The sequence below is a fragment of the Falco punctatus genome (genome assembly GCF_963210335.1).
Source record: "Falco punctatus genome assembly, chromosome: 12".
Lineage (NCBI taxonomy): Eukaryota > Metazoa > Chordata > Aves > Falconiformes > Falconidae > Falco > Falco punctatus.
The window spans coordinates 21675963-21683502 of NC_137592.1; the positions used below are offsets into that span (position 1 = coordinate 21675963).

Consider the following 7540-nt stretch of genomic DNA (forward strand, 5'->3'; position numbering starts at 1 on the left):
CCAGGATGATGTTAACAATTGCAGACATTGCTTGGCTTTATCATTTCAACAGAAAACAGCAACAGCAGTAAATACGGTGTGACAGCTGTAATGATGAGAATTACTGTCCTGAAAGAGAGCTCTGTAAGGTTGATAAAGCTCTCAATTTTTTAAAGAAAAGTTATTTTGTACTCTGAGGCATCTTAAGATCACGGGGCAAATTACGAGTACTAAAAGAGCATCAGATCTCAGAGTTTGAGCTCTCTAGCTGACTTTTACTTTAAAAGGATGTTCAGAAACTAGGAACAGTTCAGAAAAGGGTTAGAGGAATGGGTCTGTGGCTGGAAAACCTGTCTATTCCTGAAAGACTGTAGAGATTCAAACTTATCCAAGGTAATTTGAATGCTTGACTTGATCATAGTTTATAAGCTCATCCATGCCAAAAATATTTCCCATCTTATAAATCATCCAGTCTACTTTAAGCTTGTAGACAGGGATATGAAAAAGTCCAATGCCTAGAGCAGACAAAATCAGACTAAAAATAATGTGCATTTTTACTAGGGAGGCAAATTAGCACTAAAATAGTCTACTTGAGGACATAATATATTCCCTGCCACTTGAAGACTTAATAGCAAAACCAAATGCCTTTCTAAAAAAAATAAGCTTTGGTTGAACTCAAGTCTATAAGCCTGATGTGAAAATGCCTGGCAGAAATGGCTAACAGGTCATCGTTAGGATCTGTCCTCTCTCTTGAAATCCAGGAATCAACACAAGAGCTGCAGTCCTGCGGGAATATTTTCACACCTTTAATAGTACTTGTCTGCACATGTAAGCACTGCCAAATTTAAACTGTCTGGATACAGAAGAAAACAAACGTGATGGATCTCTGCAAGCATCCAAAAGCAATGGCAAATAATTGACCTAGTTCACCGCAGAATTAGAACATGAATAAAAGTAACACAGTTCTGATCTATCTGTGACCAGCAGCCCACTGAATGACATTCATCAATGATAAAGGTCGTACCCGGCATGGGGTTTCTACCAAAAAAGCCTGCTGAATGCAGAGGCATGGTGCTACACAAGAGCAGGGTGCCTCTGTGTCCCCCACCAGAATATTGAGCTCAGATCACCTGTCCCACAACAGTACTTACCCTCCTGGCCAAGGTATTGTGGACCTGCACCTCATAAGCCTAGCAGGGCTGAGTGGTGACAGCTACTCACTGTGGTCTGTGGAGCAAAATTGGCTCATTTTGAAGTAGTTGCCCTGGCAGAGAGAAGCACAACAGTCCAACACACCCAGCATTACACCAGCAGTGTTTTGACGGGGAGTGCCTCTCAAAACCACGATCCTTGGTCCATTAATATGAATCCCTACCTCCAGAAAGTCCTGTGGAGCACACCCCCTACTGTGTTGACCTATTTTAATTTCAATTTATTTTGAGATTAAGAAGAAAAGCAGTGACTCTGTGTTGACCCTTTGCAACAAAACAATGCAAAATTATACTACAAATTGTTCTTACCTGCAAAAATCAAATAGATACAGTCCGAGTTACACAAGATAAAAAAATGGTACCTCTCAGTAATTTCTAAGTGCAGACTCCTGCCCTTAACTTCATACTTTGTTCAGTTTGATTAGAGGGTTAAAATGGGGAACTTGTCTGGTAAAGCAGACTTTGTTATCAACATTTCCTGCTCCTAGCTTTACACCTTTTAAGACTAATCAGCAAAAGAAGGCAGGAACCCAGTGCAAGAGCCCAGGACTGTTCAACAATTCAGAAAAAAATAAATGCCCAGACTGTCTCCCACTGACTACCCTTGAATCACAGCATTCTAAAAATCAAAGACTTTCTGAAAATTTCTGCTTAGTAAGAAAACCAAAAGCCAGGCTATTGCTTTACAACATAAGCTTTGCTTTGTTATTTTGACAAGTACAGCTTACTTCTCACACATAATACTTCCTAAGGTATTGGGAAATGCACATGGTACCTTTTGTAAAGTGTGAATAATTATCGAGAAGTCACTATTGCACTCTGCTCTAAAGTCCTTAAGAAATTGAAAAGACTGGTATATTTGAGGACAAATATTATGGTATTGGAAAACATTGACAAATCTCTCATGTGCAAGTATTTCACTCGACTTTGGTCCACCTAAAACTGATGGACGCTCTCCTTGTTCCAGAGGGTGACTCTTCCCCAGAAGGGCGTACTTTTCATTCTCCACCTCAGCCAAATGAATTGACTGAACTCTTCGGGGCACTTTGTAGTGACATTCTAGAGGTCCTCTGTTATGACTTTTTTAACTAGTCATTTTAACACGGAAATGACATTTAAATGTGTGTCTATGTATAGTGTATATAAAATGAATAAATAGTATATTATTTGCTTCAAAAACATCTTGACGATAACAGAACATGATTAGAATTTATGCCCTTCTGGCTCTTTTCCTATTGAAGACTTACAATTTCACCTGGCAACTCAAACCTGCAAGAACTTATTAATATTATGGGTTGGCAGAGCAAGACAGGACTATAATGACACTTGAGTAAGTCAGCCATAAGCATTAATAATTCATATGCATAGTTCAATCTTTGGAAATTTTTAAGACCATCCAAGACAGGCAACATCAAGGTCATTGTTGATTTTAGACCATGATCTGAATATATGAAAACATACTAAATATTTCAGCTGTACAAACCTCTAGAGCAATTAGAAAAGTTCTGAAACTGCACTATTAAAAATTTAACTAGACAATAAATCTAAAGATGTGGGGCACTGTCAAAGGACTTCTGTTGCTCTGTTCTTGCTTTTAACTTCATGATGATTACAAATATACATATTTCATTAAAACTATGGTTAGATCTGAAACCAAAACAACACTGGAGTTCTTGATCTGTAGCTGACTTCATTTTTCTGCAAGACATTGCTTAGGAAAAAAGTCTTCTTTATTAAAGTTTCATATTTTACAAGCAAATCTGAGTGCTTTTTAAACAATATTTACAATTTCCTAGGCATATACACTGTCCTAATGGGAAAATAAACTCTCGATATTATAGTGAGTCAGAGCCTGCTACTTGTTTAATATCTCAATTTAGACTTCCCATATCTGGGTAGAAAAGTCACAAGAAAAATGCAACTTTTGTTAAACAAACTGCAAAATAGGCATCCCTGAGAATCTACTGGGGTACATTTGCAATCAAATAACTTTCCGTGTTACTAATGCATATTTCTGCTTTCTTACTTTTCTCAAAAGGAAACTGCTCACTACTAAAATATAGCTTTTAATTTGTGGAGGGTAAAAATTTAGTACTTAATAAGCATACTTACTAAAGACTTTTAAAAAATTAATAGAAACCAAATAAATCTTGGCTATTAAAAAAAATATCTGACACACAGGTTGAGTTATACCAGCCAGCACAAGTACACAGTAAGATTCCAGATGTGCTATTTTCCTGTACACTGACAGCTATCAAACCCACCCCTGCAATAAAAAAGTCCTGAAATGGGTTTTTAATCAGGTCTAGATTTCCATTAGCCCATGAGGACTGATGTCTGTGTGTTGTGGTTTTTATTCTTTACAGCACATGCCATTGCTCTTAATATGTGGGGAACACATATTAAGTCTAAACTTTTTTTTCAGTAACCTCCTGAAATAGATTTTTTCATATTTAAATTGAAGCCAAATAAATGTTATTAACAGCTGTATTTTTACAAAATATTTGAAGGAGGGGTTAAACTCAGGATTGTTCAATTAACATTTCCCAGGCACCATGTAAGACCAGCATGTTCAATGGACAGACAATGTAAAAATAGGCTCTGAAGTATGACAAAAATATCAAGGGAATTCAAATAACATGATAAGTCTTAATACAAATAAAATAAAACCCAATCTTTACCTTTGAAAAACATTCAGAGGCTGGCTTTGCATCTTCCTGGGGACTGTTAGATAGCTATCAATTTCTTCTTATATATTTATTGTAAACATTGGTACAAGATGTTCTGATTGTTTCCAGGAAAATCCTATTAGTTACAGTTGTATAGAAGCAATTTCACATAAAAATCATACAGCACAGTTACAGAAAAAAAGAAATCTGTAGGCATCTAGTGTAATGAACAAACCACTGTGGTTTATATCCGTTGCAAAACTGTAGCAGAACAATTGGCACCAGTAAAAATATTGCAAATTAAAGATATTAGAAGAAGCTGTTTAGGAAAAAACATCTAACCACAGTTAAAAGGCTAACAGAAAAATTTAAGTGATTACTATTGCTCGTGTTCTAAAAGGATGTAATTGACCTCAATCACATAAATAAAATAATCATGCAGACCAATATTTGGACTCATTAAAAAGCTGACATATTCCTTTACTTTGACTAGATGTCGAGAATTTGACAATTTATACCTTTGCAATGCAAAGATCATTTGCAATTACTGACAAAATAATAGCCCACTGTATGACAAAAATGGTCAGTAATGTGAGGTTTATAAACCAGTCTGCCTTCTGCTTCCCCAGCCTAAATGTAAATAACTAATCCCCCTGAAAGCAAAACCAAAATGTATAAGAAAAATCTTACTTAAAATTTCAGTGCAAAGGAACTGTACAAATCAATAGCAAAGTTTAAATTGCTCCCCAGCAATTTCAATACAGGCTTTATTTTTGATGTGACTATGGAGAGATGTGTCTTTTCAGTAACATTAAAGAGAAGGGTTTCTGTTTTGCAATGTTAAATGAGTCATTCTACTTCTGGTTTTTAATTCATCTTTATGGCTGATGCTGGACTGAAGTAACGCCATAGTTTCATCTCCCTTTTCTCATCTACTTCAGTGCTTTGTTTTCACCACAAGGACCAGCAACCAGAGCAAGAAGACCCATGTACTAAACCAAATTAAAAGTTAAAATAAGGAAATCCTGGTCCTGTTGACTTCATTAAGTTTTCTGAGCCTGCTTTTTTTTCCTCCTGCCAAAGGAATATGCTGTGATCCTGCATGCTCTGTCCTACTTTGCCCATAATCTCACCTGTCCCCACAGCTGGAGAAATGCTGCGGTGAGCAGGCAAATTCAGAGTATGGCACTGGAAGGGCAGAGCACGCAGAGCTCCTTTGCCCAGTTGCTGTGTACCTGGCACTGCCTCGCGCTATGAAATTTAAGCAGCATTCCAGTAGAGATTAATAAAGTGATCTGCTTAAAAACCAAAACAGGCAAACCCTCGCTTTGTGGACATTATCCTTGGACTGGTCACCGAGAAACAACAGCTTACAGTGGTTGAAAAGCCACCTGAGCTGGACCTTCTTACTCCTTTCTCTACTTTCAGGCCTGCTTACAGCAGAAGTCCAAGTTCTGGCAGCATCAAAGCCAGAATTCTCATACACATCTCAGCTGTGAGAGATGAAGCTTTACACGAAACAGAAGACCTGACAGCAGCAGCCCAGCTCCGTGGACAGCAGCCCCATCCTGGGGGGCAGACACCTTTGCCACTGCTGACCTAAGCAACAAAAAGCCGGCAGTGCCTGCCCAGTGTCAGTGTCCAGGTCACCGCTGCCCAGGACTTTGTGCTGAGACAAGCAAAATGCAGCAACAGCTCTGCTGGCCTCACCTTTGTACGCAGGAGGGTCTGCACCCTGTGCATAACACCTGGAGCCCCACCATGTCCCTGGGATGCTACAGGGAGCCCTCTCCAAGCTCAGAGGTGGCGAGAATCAGTCTTTTGCCTCCCTCATGGTCACACTTGCCACAATCCAGCCAAATTTCACATCGAAGTAGACGGCAGTGTACTATTCATATTCATATGAATATGTCATATTCATAACATGAGATGGGATTCCTTCAAATTTTTGTCCATGGTAATGTTGTTGCTTTAATTTTAGTCAGATCTACAACAGAGTGTTTTTATTAAGTGATGGAATACCATAGAAATACTTACGACATCCATGCTAATACCAAATGAGTTCATGATGATTTACGTTTATTAGAAAAAAGAATATCAAAAGGATTATTAACGGTGCTACCACAGAGCTTTGGAAATGGTTGACAGCATAAGCTCAGAAACTGAGGAAGTGGATTTGGAGTATGCAGAGCAGAATATGAGGTTTTGCTTTTGGTAAATAGCGGCCTGTACAAATACTAAATCAAATAGCCACTTCATTAATCTTTTTTGGATTTTTTTTTTAATTTTAAGGGTTTTCTAAGGTATTTTTAATAAAAGTCATTTAAGCTAACTTTGACATACTGGCATTAAAATCATCAGTTAATCTGTGTGTAGTTCTTACAGAGACAGAGGCAACTCCTTTCCATTTTTCTAACATCCCTAGCTATTTCTTTTTGTTTCCTTTGCTTGCAAAACTAAACTGATTATTGGCTTACTTGATCCTCGAGTTTAAATAAGCCAGAGCTAACAAAATAAGAACAACTGTACTTAGACTAAAAATTATACATTATCTGAAGGAATATTTTGCTCTGGACAACAAATTTTTTTAAAAAAACAAAACCACAGAGAAACATGAAAATAGCAAACCACTGAAACACAGGCAAGATGAAGTTCTCCTGGGCATTTTGTAGTGCTTGGCAAATGTATGTTAACAGTAAAGATAACTTACAAGCCTAAACTGCATATGACTACTCCTTAAGCCCAACATACCATATTGCAAAAAAAAAAAAGTTTTTCTTTTACTAAAGATAAAACTTCTCCTTTATGTCCACCAGAAGATGAGTGACCTTGCAAGGTAGGCACAAACTTCCCTGAGGAGCTGAACAGCCAGCTTGTTGCTCACAGCCTCTGCCAGAGTACACATGGACCACTGCAGAAGCCTGCATCCTTCACAAACCTGCATTTTCAATGCCCTCATCTGGTGGGAAGGCCATGGTTTTAGACTGTGCCATCTGCAGTGGAAATGGCAGACAGCTGCCCCTTTAGAGTGCTCACAAAAGCTGCACCTCTGGATGTTAGGGCTTCATTAGATATAGTGGCAGAGGTGTACAGATGTGATCTAGCACACAGACTCCCATCCATTCATAGCTGCCCAGAAGAGGGTGGAGCGCCTTATGCTTACATCTTTTTCACAAAAGAGTATTAAAAGAGACCCTGGCCTGAGTTTTGTTGCACACTTGCTAGACAAGCTGTCTGTGGAAAGAAGAGAAGCATCTCCAGAAACGATGCCTCAGCCCACATGATATCTGAATCACAGCCCAAGCATGCTTGCTCTCACTCTCTAGCTCGCTTCACTGACAATGTGGGAAGGGGAGGATGAGCATAGTTCTCACTTAGGCATTACACATAATTGCCTAAAATAACTGTTGCCCCAAATATCTTAAAAGCCAAAGACTTAATGAAAAAAAAGACTTGCTCGTAAAAGCATAACATGGCCACAACAGCCTCATACTGCAGGGTCCACTAAACTGGATGTTAAATGGGCAAATACAACAGATTGAATCGCCGCAAGCAAAAACACGCACAGGGGCATCCCTGAGATCAGTAACAGCAAGCATTTTTTGGAAGATCAGGAATCAAAGGATATACGCTGGAACCGGGGTAAAAAAGATCCCTGAAAGTCAGCCACACTGACATTAC

The 7540-nt window shown here is 38.6% G+C and overlaps 1 protein-coding gene across 2 annotated transcripts in view; it reads right to left on the reverse strand.

Moving 5' to 3' along the window:
- Nucleotides 1-7540, reverse strand: part of LOC308072157 (uncharacterized protein) — a 145508-nt gene that overhangs the window by 19614 nt on the left and 118354 nt on the right. The gene's annotated exons all lie outside the window — the stretch shown is intronic.